Genomic DNA, 14,670 nt, shown 5'->3' on the forward strand with positions numbered 1-14,670 from the left:
CGTCTCCAGAATGGAGGACCATCGCCTTCCCAAGATCATGTTATATGGTGAGCTCTCCACTGGCCACCGTTACAGAGGTGCACCAAAGAAGAGGTACAAGGACTGCCTAAAGAAATCTCTTGGTGCCTGCCATATTGACCACCGCCAGTGGGCTGATATCGCCTCAAACCGTGCATCTTGGTGCCTCACAGTTCGGCGGGCAGCAACCTCCTTTGAAGAAGACCACAGAGCCCACCTCACTGACAAAAGACAAAGGAGGAAAAACCCAACACCCTACCCCAACCAACCAATTTTCCCCTGCAACCATTGCAACCGTGTCTGCCTGTCCCGCATCGGACTTGTCAGCCACAAACGAGCCTGCAGCTGACATGAACATTTACCCCTCCATAAATCTTCGTCTGTGAAGCCAAGCCAAAGAGAGAGAAAGATGTGACAAGTTGATTGTCAAGTCTTCTATCCACGAGTGGTTGCAAGTGTATCGATTAACCCGGCGAGTTTCTCTCTGTGTGTGTCTTTAACTCCTCATGCGACTGCACTACATGTGTCAATAAAAGACAACTGTGTTCAAATTCGTCACCCTTGGGACTCCTTGAATCAGTTTCACACACATAATAATTGGTGCAGTGAACAGGGTCCTTCGAGTTCCGACTTAACACAGCTGCAGTGGAGATGCTTTGGAATCGGGGCAGGAAATCTAGTGCAGGCAGGGAGAACAAGATCTGGGGGTGGACTGACGAGAGTGCAGGGTTGGGGAGCTTGGAAAGCATGCTGGCGGACCATGGCAAACTGGTAGACTGGTCCAAGCTCCTGGATCCACATCTTTAGAAAATAGGTCACCACGTGTTGTCCCACTTCAAGAAGTCGGGGTTCCCAAAATCTAAGGGGAATCAGAGGGTGCCTTTTGGCTGCCAGTATTTCTCCTGAGAAACCAATGTGAGATCATAGAAAGGAAAGATTTGGAGAGGGCCCAGGAAAATAAGGAGATAAAGGTGGTCCAGCAGCGCTGCTGTGCACTGCAGGAGGCAGCACAGACTCCCCCAACCTGAGCCACTGATGTCGAGATGAGAGGGACAGAGGTAGCCAACAGGCATGCCGATCAAGGTCAGAGTCTCCCCCCCCACACCCCCAGTGAGTGAGTTTGTACTGGCCATGGAGCGATTAGCCGCGGCCATTTGCCAGGATCCAGACATTAAAGGTTTCAGTACAGGCCAGGAAGAGCATGAAATCAATTTATTTGCAGAAGTTGTTCTGATAAATCTGGCAGACCTGACACACTCATTGCCCAAGTTGTGCTCCACCCTGGAGGACTATGGGGAGATCTCTGAGTATAAGTTCTTTTGGGATATGTGCAAAATCATGTCACTTAGGAAGGGGGATTAGAGCCAATGTCAAGAAAATAGTCAACAAATGTGGAGGCAAAATGGAATCAAATATCTAGGAGTTAGAATAGATAACAACGAGTAATTTAGACCAGCTGAATTATTCTCCCCTTGCTTGGGGAAATTGAGGAGGATTTAAATAGTTGGATGTCCCTGCCCATTACACTAGTGGTGTCACAGAGAGGGGAGGTGTCACAGAGGGGGGAGATGATGACACAGAGGGGGTGATGATGTCACTGCATGGGGCAGCCATAGCTGAGTCATGCCATGGGACAGCAACAAGAGAAAGATGCCTCTCCTGGAAGGGGATTCTGGCCTGCATGTCGGAGTAGGACGCTGTCTCATCTCAGAGACCCTCTGATCAACAGGGTTGTGTTTGGAAGCACCCTGCGCCCATGGGTGAGATAAAGAGCCTGTTACAGGCTCCCCTACTGGGACAGAGCCTCCTCTGGCACCATCCTTCACCCAGAGTGGGCGGAGAGAATGGAGGCTGCATTTAATCCCCTCTCCCCATCCTAAGTGCAGGGCACTTTATGAGACAGCTGGAGGGGACTGGGGATGGGAGATCAATGGCATGTGAGGGGATACAGGGATGGGGTCTGTAGGAGTGGAGGGGAGAACGAAGGAACGGGGTTGCACCACAGGCTAATGTCAAGGGAGATTGGATCAGAGGTAGGGGACATAGGGTTGAGCTGGGGGGATGGGGTGCGAGGGGATGGAAGGCACTGGGGAAACCATGGGGGTGGTGTTGGGTGGGGGATGAGAGTGTGGTAGAGGAATCGGGGAAGGGGAGAGTGTGAGGTGTCTGAGAATAAAAGTTGCGAGGAGGATGGAAGGTAGACCTTTCAACAGAAATGGGTCGGAGCTCCCCCTCCACCTGGAATGGGATCTGTCCACTGAGAGACAGGACCGCACCTCTACCCGCGCCCCCCCCACCCCCAGGTTACAAGATCCCTTCCACCCTTGCATACACCCCCACACCCCCCCAACCGGGATAGGATTCTTTCCCCCAGTGGACCTGGATCAAGGTGCTAGAAAGTGTTTCTGCTGCGGCGGACCTAGCAGAGTTGACCGGTGAAGAGTGAGGCTCTCTCCGCACCACCTGCTCCCTCAGGCGATGAGATCTCGCTTGCATCATGGAAGATCACGGTGTTGCTGAGCTTCTGGGAATGTGGAGGGCTTCTGCTAAACCCGTGGTGGGGTTCAGAGTGCTTCATCTCCCCGGACGTGCTGAAGGTCAAGGATGACCCGATCCTCTCATGGAGGGAGGGTTGTAGATAAAGTGAACGGCTGCGGAACTGGCCTCAGTCTGAGGAGAGTGATCAAAGAGGGACCTGAGGTGGCAATATTTCTACTGAGAGGCTGGAACGAACCACCAGAGGATCAATTCTGACATTTACGTGACCCTTAGAAGGGAGTTAGAGGGAGGGGTAGAGACTAACTTGGACAGCAAGGCTGGGTTGGGATAAATGACCTGTTTTGTACCCTCTGGGTGTGTAAATGCTGCTGCTTCTGCCCCAGAGGACATGGCAATAAGGTCACAACAGAGGTGGCCACACCTGGTCATGGACCCAACGTCCCCAAGGTGGTGTCCTGCACAGATGTTAAAATCATCGACAATGGATCTTTCGGTGTGGTGCACCAGGCAAGGCTGGTAGACTCCGGAGAGCTGATTTCCATCAAGAAGATCTTGCAGGACAAGAGATTCAAGGTGAGGGGGAGGAGCAGTTGTGTGGAAATTGAACACCCTGATATTTAACTTTAGGCCTGCATCACGTTCACAGGCCCTTGCGACACATGAGCCCGTTTCACACAATTACACCCAATTGACAAACAACACCCCAAACACATTTTTGAAGGGTGGGTGGAAAGAGAAGCATCTGACAGAGACCAAGGCAGCCATGGGGTTTGGAAACAGAGAAAGTCACACAAACCAACAACAGTCCCCCCATCCCCACACACAACCCCCCACCCCCCCCCACACACACGCACACACACACACACACACACACACACACACACACACACACACACACACACACACACACACACACACACACACACACACACACACACACACACACCTGGCAAATATCAGAGATTTTCTGCAAATTCATTGTTTAGTAGAAGCTGGGAAAACAATCATAAAAACTGAAATGATACTTCATTGAACCCCCTGACGAGTCCCCACTCCAGCGACACGAAAAGTCCCCCCCACTGACTCTCGAAAAGTCCCCCACTTCGGCCTCCCTAGGAGTTCCCCACCTCTGACCTCTTGACGAATCTCCTCCCCGCCTCCCCCCTCAACTTGGACAAGTCGCCCCTCAGGGCCCCGACCCATCGCCCAGCCTTGCTGATGTTCCTCTCTCGCCATAGAACCGCGAACTGCATATCGTGCGAAAGTTGGATCACACCATCATCGTCCCTCTTCTCAACTTCTACTCCTCTGTAGTCAAGGTAAGATCCACCTGCACCCACCCCACCCCCACTCTGATGCATATCATTTGCTGCTACCTTCCCCATTCCTTCAATCGATCTGTCTTGCTGCAGCCTCTCTGTTGCCTCCATCCTGCCCCTCTGACCAGTGCCGACTCTTTGACGCTGGCTGCCCTGCTCCTCACCCATTAACTCATGACCTCTTGCCATTTCAACTCCAGACAGCAGCAGCCAAGACCACAAGACAAGGTCGCCAAATTCGGCCACTTAGCCCCTCCAGTCTGTTTCCCCAAATCATTTCACGAATGTATTTTCCCCCATAACTCACTTCCCCAGAACCTTTTGGTTCCAAATCAACGCCTGCTCTGAATTTTCCCACCAACTCAGCCTCCACAGGTTCGACCCCAGCCAACACCCGGCTGCAAACATTTCTCATCTCGAAACGTCAATGGTTTTTCTCTCCCGGTGAATCCTTACTTCACGAGGGAGGGCGGTCAGAGCTGCCCATTTTCTGCAGTCTCACCAGAAGCCGAATGATGGGGCAGCGGACGGGTCCACTACGGCCTGTTGACGCTCTGCTCGCTGAGCCCTTGGATTCATGCCACGTTATGTTGAGCACTGGGGGCATCAGGCCTACAGAGAGCAGGAGGGGCTGGCACTCCTGTTGGGAGAGGCGCTGGGTGTTGGAGGGTAAATCCAGCTGACATGTTTGTATTGTGTCCAAGAGAAAGAGGAGGTTTATTTCAATCTGGGTCTGGACTATGTTCCTGAGACGGTTCACTGCATGGCCCAGCACTTCAACAAGGCCAAGCAGCCCATTCCCATGATCTACATCAAGGTGGTTGTGGGTCTGGGTGGTCAAGTTGTCCACTGGGGCAAGCTTGGATGGTGGGGTTGGAGGATATGAAGGAGTTTACTGGCTGAGTCTCACTGGGGACTGGATATCGATGAAGGGTGCATGAGGGTCTCAATGGGTATTGGTGAGGAAAGAAAGCGTAGTGAGGGGAGAGGGGTGGAGAGGATGATGAGGATGGATGTTGATTGGCAGGGTGGGGCCCTTCACCCACCTCCCCTTACCCTCAGGATCCAGACCCGGCCAGTGTGGAGGCAGAGTGGGTCATGTTACATCGTTGTGTTGCCAGATGTTCATGTACCAGCTGTAGCAGAGCCTGGCCTACATCCATCCTCAGGGGGTTTGCCATTAAGACATCAAGCCCCAGAAGATGCTGGTAGATCCCGAGATGGCCTTCTTATTGCTCCTTTATTTCGGCAGGTAGTGTCTGCCCGTTCACCACCTCAACGCGGTCCTGATCCCTCTCCCCAACACGGCCTTGTCCCCTCCGCAGCAGCTCTCACCCCTCCCACACCAGTTCTCTCCCCTCCTCCCTCTCCCAACTTGCCCCTTCCACAGCTTAATAACTTATTTTAAATAAGATTGTAGGGGGCTTAGATGGAATGAACAGCCAGCAAATTTTCCGAAAGTATCAGGTGCAAATCCCAGAGAGCATCCGCTTCAGGTGAGGGGAGATTTTTTTTTATGCAGAGAGTTGTGAGTGGTTTGAATGCGTCACCGGAGAAAGTGGTAGTGGCTGGTAGAATAGGTACATTTAAAAGTCTCTGAGACGAGCATGTGGATGTAAGGGAACAGAATTTTTACATGATAGAGGAATTTGGGGATATGGCGAGAAGGCAGGTAGGTGGAGTTAGGTCATAAATTAGATCAGCCATGATCGTATTGAATGGTGGAGCAGGCTCGATGGGCCATTTTTGTCCTATTCCTGTTCCCACTTCCTATGTTCCTATGGGTGTGGTATAGGTAAAGGTATGGAGAACATTGACAAAGGTCAGTATAGCCTTTATGGGCCAAAGGGCCTGTACTGGGCAGCAATGCTTGATGTTGTAATGGATGTGGAAGCTCTGGGAAGGGGTAAGGGAGGCACTGGTAAGGAAGTCTGCAGGTGCTGGGGCCGAGGGCAATGCCCAAACATGCTGGGGAAACTCATGGATAGTTTAGTGAGGACCAGGTCCTGCTTCACGAGTCAAATTGAGTTTTTCGAGGAGGTGTCAAAGGAAATAGATGAAGGTCAAGGACTGTATGTGCTGCACAAGGATTTTAGTAAGGTGCTTAACAAGGTCCCCACAGTGGCCTCATTCAGAATGTCCGGAGGCATGGGATCCATGGCGCCTTGGCTGTGTGGATTCAGAATTGGCTTGTCTGCAGAAAACAGACGGTAGTAGTAGATGGATTAATGACTAGTGGATCTCCAAAGGGATCTGCTCTGGGACCCCTGCTCTTTGTGATTTTTATTAATGATGATGGGAGTGGAAGGGTGGGTACGTCAGTGGATGACACAGAGGTAGAGATGTTGTAGACAGTGAAGAAGGTTGTCATAGGTCATCCAGTTTGCAGAGAAATGACAGATGGAGTTCAATCCTGTAAATACAGATGTACTTAAATAAGCAACTGGTCCAGGTTTATTTCCAGAGCCATTTTCAAGGGCACGAATAACAGTTATTCCAAAGAAGGTTAGAGACCCATTAAAATTAGCTTCTTATAGACCAATATCTTTATTGAATATGGATTACAAGAATTTGTGGGCAGAGCACTTGGTTAAGGGCAGGATAATGAACAGTGTGCAGGACAGAGAAATATTTCGATCCTGCTCCATAAATCACTCAAGTTTGCTGTGCAAATTGAGAGGGAGTTTAAGATGGTGTATTGTGTGCTGGCCTTCAGGAGTCAGGGTATTGAGTTCAAGAACTGAGAGGTAACATTTCAGATGTATAAAATTCTAGTCAGACCACACTTGGAATATTGTGTGCATTCCTAGGGCGAGAATACCAGAGGACGTCTAAATAAGGTGAGCTGAGGGAACTTTAGGCAAGACGTGAGGGGTACATTTTATTCACACAGAATGTAGTGGGTGGCTGGAATGCATTGCCGGGGTAGTAGCGGAGGCTGGTCCAAAAAAGGCATGAAAAGGATTTTAATATGGACAGGAATTAAAGAAAAATGGAGGGTACTGGTGTGAGGGAGCGGAGGGTAACATTGTTGTGGGGTAGGTTCAGATGGATCAGCTGAACGGTCTCGACCGATCCATCCATGATTTGTCTAGCATCTTGCTGCCATATCGTGGAGAACCAGGGTGTTGCCTGATGGAGACATGTTGCTCTGAGCTCTGCAGAGAGAGACTGTGGTTTTCACCAAAACAGACTTCCTCAGGTAAAGCAGAGGAAGGGGAAAGTCTCCAGTGTTCAGGGGTAGGGGGGATGATGGGGGAAGAGTTGGGACCCTCCAAAGTCATTGTGATCAGGCCTCAGAGACAGTATCTCTATCAGTCATATTTCTCTTCCCAGGAGAAGGAGTGATCTCAGAGACAAGACACAAGTCCAGAAGAACCTCGCATCCCAGCTGAACAGAGGACGGAAAACATCATCATGGCCTGAACCCCTCCCCTTCTTCTCCCTCTGGCCCTGCCAACCCCATTCCCTGCCTCTTCCATGTCCCTTCACCCACTTCCCCTCTTCTCCTCTACCCATCCTCTATCCCAACCCCCTCCTGCTCACCTTCCCCTTCTCCTGCCCTCACACCTATGCCCTAACCCCAGCCCTCCACCCTTCACCTCCCCCTTCCCCTCTCCCCTTCCCTTCCCCTTACCCCCTCCCCTTCCCCTCCCCCTTCCCCTCCCCTAACCCTCCCCCTTCCCCTCCCCTTCTCCTCCTCCCCTTCCCCTCCCCCTTCCCTTTCCCCTTCCTACCCCTAACCTAGGGGAAGGAGGGGGAGGGGAAGGGGGTAGGAGAAAGGGGGTAGTGGAAGGGGGTAAGGGTAGGGGTTGTGGTAAGGGGTAGGGTAGGGGGTAGTGGTAGGGGTTGCGGGGATGGGGAAGGGGTTGGAGGTAGGGTTAGGGGAAGTGGGTAGGTTGTAAGGGATAGGGTCGGGGCTAGTTGTAGTGGGTGTGGGTATGGGGAAGGGGTAGGAGGTAGGGTTAGGGGAAGGGGGTAGTTGTAGGGGATGCGGGTATGGGGAAGGGGTAGGAGGTAGGGTTAGGGAAAGGGGGTAGGTTGTAAGGGATAGGGGTAGGGTTTAGTTTTGGGTTGGGGAAGTTGGATAGAGTTAGGGTTAGGGATAGGAGCATTGTAGAGGTAGCATTAGGGTTAGTGTTAGGAGACATGGGGTAGGGCTATATCTTGGCTTATGGTTAGGTTATAGTTCGGGGAAGTGGGCTTGTGTTAGGTATAGGGGAAGGGGGTAGGAGCAGGGGGTAGAGGAGGAGTGAGGTTTGGGGTTAGGGGATGGTGGGTAGCATTAGGGTTGGGGTTAGGGGTGGCATAGGCGTAGGAATAAACTTAGGGTTAGTGGATGGAGTGGGGGTAGAGTTAGGGGACGTGGAGTGGTGGTAGGGGGTATCGGTAGTGTTAAGGTTAGTTTTAGGATTGTGTTAGGGGTTAGGGTTAGGAGTAGGAGGAATGGAAGGGGGAGGGGAATGGGGGAGGCGAGCGGGGGACGGGAACTGGGGAAGGGAAGTGGGGAGGGGATGTGGGAGGGGAACGGGCAGTGGTAAGGGGAGGGGAACGGGGTAGAGGAAAGGGGAGGTGAACGGTGGACGGCATGCCTAGCCCCTCCCCTCCCCTTCCCTTCCCCCGCATTTCCCATGCCTCTCCTCTCCTCCTTCCAGAAGAAGCTGGGCCTCTTTCCGTCCAGAACCTCCCTGTGGTTTCAGAGCCTCCGTTTCAGGAAGTGCCTTCGACGCTTGCTGCTGGACAGACATCTTGTCTCTTGATTCATTCTGTACCGTTGATATTAAATTTAAAAATGATTGCGTTTTTTAAAGCTTGAACTCAAAAGGCTGGTCCAGATAGACAAAACAGAAACAGTCCCTTCAGCCCCTCTCCCCTGCTAGCTGAGCTGTTGTAATCAGTCCATATTCCTCTCACCCTTTTCATTCTTAGCTGCCATCCAGTTCATGTTGCCTTGTCAATCGCACGGCCTGTGGGAAGAAGCTATTTCCCTCCCTGGCTGCTCTGCTTTTATTCCTCCATATCTCCTTCCTGATGGCAGGGGGACAAAGATGCTCCGTGCTGGATATCTATGAGTCTATTTACATAGCTCATCATTGCAAACAATCAGGGGACCGTTGCCTTGAGGTGGCACCCATGTTGCCTCTCCCTCAGCACTCTCAGAACACTACTGCACCCTCCTTCCCCTCCTTTCCCAGGTCTCAGTAACCTGCTGACAATTCCAGTCAGCTGCCACGTCTATACCCTGCCCCACCTAAACCGATGGATCGACCAGCGCCTTCTCCCCTGAAGAGTTCGAGGAATCCACTCTCTCGCAATGTCCTGCTATCGAATGTCCTGCATCCTCCTTCCCACTTGGTTCCTCCTGTTATCAGGCGCCTGGATGGACCCCACCCTGTTGAAACTACCCGTGTTCTCACTGATCTCTCTGCGCCTCTGCCCTCCAACCAGGGGTCTTGTATTTCTTGTGGGGGTGGTGGAGAACAAAGCACCAACTTAAGGAGATGGGGAGCAGTACAAAGACCCCTAGGTCCAGGAGACAGGGAGAACCACAGAGATGCCCATCTCTGTCATTCGGGTAAAACCTGATTATCAGGTGCAATGTGCAAGGAGCTTTCGGTCCTGCTGCACGTGGGCCAGGTTTGGCCCATCCCCACACCACCACCCTGTCAATTCCCAAAACAAATTTCCTATTCATGTTGGGGTCCAAAATGGATAGAGTCTGGAGAAGGACCGTGTACGTCGTCAATCAATGGGGACAAGGGTGTAACCAGCATGGCCATAATTGTGTGTGGCTGTGCTTGCAACCAAAGTGCAAGGGCACCAAATGCTGCTCTGTGCTGAGGTTCTACCTGGCTCAGGTGTTGCGAAAGATTGGCCTGGCCCTGGTGCTGCACAATGTTCCAGTCAGCAGGACTTTGCCCCTTTACCTTCCTGGGAACGGCTTCATAGACAAACACATTTGACCACAAAGCCATCAGGCAGTGGTCAGCAGAGAATGTCTGACACAGAGACTCTAGGACTAGATGGGATACTGCGGGGTGGTCCACGGAGCAGAGCATCCAGAGACAGACATCCAGAACTGCTGGAAAACCAGAAACTCGGTGAAAGATGGCCTTCAGTTTGCCTGAAACCCAGATGGGAGTAGCAAACACTAGAAGACATCTGTCTAAAGCAAAGGGAGGAAGATTTAGGGGAGATATCAGGGGTATTTTCTTTTACCCAGAGTTGTGGGTGTCAAGAATGCCTTGCCAGGAGTAGTGATGAAGGCCAAAACATTAGGGGCATTTTAGGGGTTCTTAGTTACATTGAGGGGCTGAGACCAAGGAGGATATTCTCCAACAGCAGAGGGTGGCAGTAACCACAAAATGTCAAAGTGGTGGCATGAAGCTAAACAGAGACCATCTAATGTGACTGTGCGCCTGGCTGCGGGAATTTGGACTTACTATATAAACCTTGCTAAGTGCTAGTTCAGGTTGGAAACGTTCGACTTCCTTGGGGGTCAAATCAACAGGCACGGAACTAAACCCTGCTTGAAAAGGTAGAGTTTGTTAAGTGCTTCCTCAAACCCCACATAATGAAGGGGCTGCAAGAATTCACTGGTACGATTAATTTTTATCACCGATTCATACCGGTAGTGGCCGACATCCTTTTTTTTTTTAAACTTTATTTAAGATTTTATAACATGAATAACATATAGAATTACATTTAAAAAATTAAGAACAAAATAATAAAATTACAATACAGTATCAGTAATCTAAATAAACTATACCCTCCCTAATAATTATTACACATTAATAACCCAACTCAAATTAGTCCAACCCCCTTCCCCCAAACTAAAGAGTGAAGAATTAATAAAGCTAATAATATATGTGAGAAAAAAACCCACTTACAAAAAAAAACAAAAACATAACCGATTAAAATACTAACAAAAAGAAAAGTAATTAATACTAAGATATCAGACTTAAAAAACATATTTAAATCAAACTTAAATGCATATATTTAAGAGTTAAGATGAAACATATAATTAACTCAAACTTAATATAAAAAATTAGTAAAATTAGTAACATTGTCTATCAAAAATTCTTAAACAATAATCAATTCTTAAAAAAAATTGTAGCATGAGAAAAAAAAGATGAAAAAAAAAACTTTATAGAGATAAACCTTCACTAAATATCAACTAACTTCACATCTATCATCATATTAGTCACATAAACTGCCATCTTAAAACAAAATTCCAACCTCATTAAACATTGTACAATTCAAATTTGGTATTCTTCCACCATTTTTCCATTTTAATCTTGAATAATTATTGAATAAAATCTCCAATACCACATTTAAATATCCCCAATCATTACGTTAAAATTCAGATATCCAAATAATAAAAACACATCTACAACGAAATCTATATCTTCAACAAATGGAGCATAAACCACAAACAAAATTCAAGCCTCATTAAGAATTGTACAATTCAATTTATAACTTTCACCATTATTCCCTTCGTTCTATAACTAAAATAGCAAAATAATATACACCAGAATTACCACTCCTTTCACTTTAAAGTTAAAGAAAATATATTAAAAAAAACTTATCCATCCCATTCACATTTAAATTTCAAATATTCGTTATCTACTGAATAAACTTTACGAAAAAAACCACATGAATTTTTAGTTTTTTTAAACAATCAAATACTTTCTTATGCTTTTTTTTTTATAAACACAAAAGAAAACCCTTAACTCTTTAATAAAAAAAACAGGTAGGAGGTTAAAAATACCCCCTGCCATCTAAACCGCGCAATGCGGTAACTCCCAAAAAAAATGGGTGTGAGATAACTCACACGTAGCAGATGACTTTCAGGAAATAGTGCCCATCCAGTTCTCTCCCCCAATTCTCACTTCATCTTAAACTAACATCATCATAATTTAATATTCCTTTTTTTAAAAAACAACATTAAAAAAAACGAACAACTCTTCTTTTAATCAGCTCCAACTGCCGAGTCACCATTACAACCATTCCTTCTTGGAGCACGGCTCTTTTCTTCCATCTCTTGTCTCCTTAGAGATTGCGGCGGACTACGTCTCTGTTTAAACCGAGTAATTGGCAGCTCTTGAGCAAATGCTATAGCTTCCTTTGGAGAATCAAAGAACTTTGGTTGGTAACCATCTTGAAAAACCTTCAAAGCAGCTGGATATCTAAAGGTTGCCTTATAACCTTTCTTCCACAACAACTCTTTAGCAGGATTGAATTCCCGTCATTGTAACATAACTTCTTGACTCAAATCCGCATTGAAGAAAACTCGATTATTTTGAATCATCAAGGGTGATTTTCTCTGTTGTGCATTTCTAATAGCCACTCGTAAAATTATTTCTCTGTCGTAATAATTCAAGCAACGAACCAAAACAGGTCTTGGACTTTGACCTGAAATAGGTCTTCTACGCAAGGCTCTGTGAGCAAGTTCCAGTATTATACCTTCCGGGAAATGTTCTTGACCCAGCACCTGCGGAATCCTTTCAGTAAAAAATTTTCTTGGGTCTGGTCCCTCCATACCTTCCGGCAAACCAATAATCTTTATATTGTTCCGTCTGGATTGGTTTTCCAAATAATCAAACTTTTTCACCAAATTTTTATTTTGAGTTTGTAAGTCTTTGACCATTTTGGTCACATCTGAAACATGATCTCGTATTTCGTCTATATCTTCTTCACACGAATTAAATTTATCTCTCACTTCAAGCTTAAAAGCTCCAAACTCAGCCATCTGTTGAGAATGTATTTTCACCACAGAGTATTAAACCTAGTACCAAGTTCAGTCATAATCTTGGATAATCCCTGCATTGTATAAGATAATTTAGATTCAAAATTCAAAAGAATCTTTTCGATTGGAAGAGATCCTGGCTCAACAGATTCCTGCTTCTTCTGCATAACCAAAGGGTTTTCTTTTGCTTCCTTCATTCTGGTTGCCTTCCTTGTAGTATAGCTGCGTGTGGAAACCCCAGCCACAGCCTCTCCTGCAATGACTGGAGGACGCTGGCCGGGGTGTTCCCCAGTCCATCAAGTTGTATAGGTTCTTTTATCTCAAAAGGTGCAGTTTGCAGTGCCACCGCTACAGTTGACAAATGCCTTTCCCCAGCCGGTACTTCAACTGATGTTACTACAAGTGGTTCATTCATAACATTGCCGTCAGATGCTACTGCACATGTGCGAACCTGAGTAACTCTTTGTTCTAAAGGCTGTTTGGCGCCCTCTTTAGAGGGCTCTACCGATGTAATATTGAACTCTACATCCGAAAGCTGTACCTTTCTCCTGGGATCCATTTCAGCCTGAGTCTCAATGTCTTTCCTGTAGGTAGGCTCCAAAACTTGAACTTTTGGAAAATGTAGTTTTTTGATAATCTGTTGTCGTTTTTTTTTGCTCTTTTCCACCAATTTTACCATCATAAGTTAAATTAACAGCACTGAAGTTATCTAAACTTTTAAAGAATTTTAACGGGCATTTCTAGACAAAACATTAAGATAGAGTCAGGAGAGGACTGGAAGGCACGTCTGATCCTTACGCCATCTTGCCACGCCCCCCCCCGTGGCCCTCATTATGCGGAGAAAGGTAAAGACATTACCTGAGACAATAGGATTTGGAGGCGTTCCAGAAGGCCAAGGACGCACTGGCCAACACAATCCTTGTGGTACACGCCAGGCTAGAGACACTCACAACTCTCACAGTAGATGCTTCCTGCACAGCAGTAGGGGGTGCTCTGGAGCAATTCATCAAAGGGGAATGGCAGCCCCTGTCCTTCTTTAGCAGACACCTCTGGCCACCTGAACTCAAATACGGCGTCTTTGACTGACAGCAATTGGTGCTGTACCTGGCAGTAAGGCACTTAAGGTATTTTTGGAAGGTAGACAATTCAGTGTCTTCATGGACCAGAAGCCATTAACTTTTGCCTTCCATAAAGTGTTGGACCTGTGGTCGGCCAAGCAGCAGCGACTCCTCTCATATGAGTCGGTGTTCACTACAGACATTCAACACATCGTGGGTGACGCACTGCCCCATCCCCGCAATCAAGTCTATCCAGGCCCTGTTTCAGTGAATAGACTACTTAGCCCTCGGCAGGGGACAGCAGGATGACCCTGAGATCCTTGCAAGCAAGAGAGCAATGTCCAGGCTCAGGCTGGAGGATGTTAACATCGATCCTGGTAAGTAGACGCTCCTCTGCGACATTCCAATGGTAAACCCCACCTCATCGTGCCGACAGCATTGAGATGGCAGTTTTATGATGAGGTGCACAATCTGACGCACCCGGCCATCAGTACTGTCAAAATGCTGGTCAATCGGTTGGTCTTGCTGATCCTTCAGAAACAGGTTGTCAGTGGGCCAAGGCCTGCACACTCTGCCAGATGACCAAAATACAGACATACGTGAAGGCACCATGCCAGACATTCTAGCCAGCACCACATAGGTTCAGCCACATCTACAATGACATTGTAGGGTCACTACCGGCCTCCCTCAGGACGAGTTACCTTCTCACCATGATTGCCTGCTCCATGAGGTTCCCCGAAGCGGTCCAGCTGGCTGACACAACCACTTGTGTCCTCCATTAAATTGGAAGCGGGAATAAATATAAAGGAAAGTTTGATAATAAATAGTCTCCCTTGCAGTTGGGGTACAATGTATTTCTTAAGATCAGAGGAATCCTGGAGCCAAGACAAAGTGATCCTGTGTTTCCCAAAGATTTGATTGAGTTGTTGGGGTAGTTGAAAGTGGAAGGGCCGAAAGGTCTCCTGCTCCTTCCACTGCCTCTGTTTTCTGTCTTGCGATGCTGATTGGGTTCACCTGTGTGCTCGAT

General features: G+C 47.9%; 1 long non-coding RNA gene across 1 annotated transcript; it reads left to right on the forward strand.

Moving 5' to 3' along the window:
• The first annotated feature begins 1,649 nt into the window (after positions 1 to 1,649).
• Positions 1,650 to 7,654, forward strand: LOC138745411 (uncharacterized). Its single transcript, XR_011346246.1, has 4 exons — positions 1,650 to 1,778; positions 2,901 to 3,090; positions 3,756 to 3,836; positions 7,173 to 7,654. It is a non-coding gene; the product is annotated as an uncharacterized lncRNA (long non-coding RNA).
• Positions 7,655 to 14,670: the final 7,016 nt, after the last annotated feature.

Source organism: Narcine bancroftii, chromosome 11 (genome assembly GCF_036971445.1).
Source record: "Narcine bancroftii isolate sNarBan1 chromosome 11, sNarBan1.hap1, whole genome shotgun sequence".
NCBI lineage: Eukaryota > Metazoa > Chordata > Chondrichthyes > Torpediniformes > Narcinidae > Narcine > Narcine bancroftii.